This window comes from Petaurus breviceps, unplaced genomic scaffold (assembly GCF_028583685.1).
Source record: "Petaurus breviceps papuanus isolate PSGF00001 unplaced genomic scaffold, PetGlider_PUasm1.0 218, whole genome shotgun sequence".
Lineage (NCBI taxonomy): Eukaryota > Metazoa > Chordata > Mammalia > Diprotodontia > Petauridae > Petaurus > Petaurus breviceps.
This window is the reverse complement of record NW_027185872.1, coordinates 10,812,103-10,813,552: the sequence shown is the minus strand read 5'-3', so window position 1 is coordinate 10,813,552 and position 1,450 is coordinate 10,812,103. Positions and strand designations below refer to the sequence as shown.

Below are 1,450 nucleotides of genomic sequence, written 5' to 3'. Positions count from 1 at the left end.
TGGAAAGTTCTGTTATGCTCAGTGAGGGCACTGCCGCTGTCACCTCACAGTACTGGCTCAGGCTGGCCATGGTATTCCAGATGTGGGTCTGGCCAAGGCAGATGAACCCGACGCACTGTCTGTTGGCTGCTTCCGTGCTGATTCACCACACTGGCAGTCCACTGAGACTCCCCCTGGTGATGTAGACAAGCTGGTATCTCTCCAAGCCTTCCCATGATGTGCTGAAGAAACTGATTTTGGGAACCTCAGGGTGAGACTTGACATTTATCCCTGTGGCCCTTCCTCTTGTTGGACCTAGCTGATACTCTTTGGTGGCAGCACCTTTTGGAACTACTGATTGTTCATCCCTCAAGTGCTGGCCAGCCCTCCCTAGTATTTCACAAGCCAAATGTTCACCTCAGGCATAGATCAAGATGTTAAACCATCTGGGGTCAAGCCCAGGTCATTGTGGTTGGGGTCCTTGGCCTAGTTTGCTGTCTTCTCTGGTCTGTTACACCTCTTGAAGCTCCCACTTTGTGCAGCAGAGACGCACAAGGACTCAGTACATGGGAGGGCCTGGCTTTAGGGACCTGGTAGGTGAGCCAGGGCTCAGGTGCTCCTGTCTCTAGGTGCCCAGTGAACAGTCGTGCCTGGCTTTCAATCCCTGAGCATGGAGTGCCCCTGGGCCAGGTGGCCCTACTTCATCAGGTCCAAAACGGTCCCATTTTTAAACATCAGAGTAGGAGCAGCCATTCATACGTGGCGTTTGCTGTCTTTTGAAGCCGTATCGTTCTCCCTCCTCCATTACATTCTTTCCTCCCGTGCATTGGGATGTAAACATTTGAAGCCAAGGGTTGTACTCATGCTGCCTTTCTTTATGCCCCCTGTGCCAGTCTGGGTGCGTCTGCTCTTCTTTCCTTGCTGCCCCTACTTCTATAGGATCTTCCAGCTGCTTGTTCCCTTCATTTTAAGGCCATTCTTTCCTGCCTTTCTCAGGTGCACTCCATCCTTGACGAGCCATCTGTTACCCCCTCTTTTAAGTCATGATCTGGACATCCAGACTCCATTCTCCAGTGCTTCTCTTCCCTCTTCCCACATCTCCATGGGCTTCAGTGTCTTGCATTGCTCAACGTGAGTTTGTGTGGAGAACTTCCTTTAGGGGGTGTTTGTAACTTGTGCCCCAGATTCTCACCATTGTGCTAAGTGTGGACACACACTCCTAGGAGAGGGGCGGACAGACTGCTGCCTCAGTGCCCCTGATTGTGGAATCCCCTGCTACGACCCCCCCCCTTCTCATCTTTGCACACGGCTTCCATGACTTGGCTCTGCCATTCTCTGAAGGACATTCCATGCAGCTCCTTCCTCCTCCCCTCCTGCTTTCTCCCCTTCCTTCAGGAAACCCCTCTCTTCTCTCTAGGTGCCATCTTCCTTCCTTCCTTCCTTCCTTCCTTCCTTCCTTCCTTCCTTCCTT

The 1,450-nt window shown here is 52.3% G+C and overlaps 1 protein-coding gene across 1 annotated transcript in view; it reads left to right on the top strand.

The window, feature by feature from the left end:
* Window positions 1-1,450, top strand: part of PPP1R9A (protein phosphatase 1 regulatory subunit 9A) — a 54,407-nt gene that overhangs the window by 33,534 nt on the left and 19,423 nt on the right. The gene's annotated exons all lie outside the window — the stretch shown is intronic.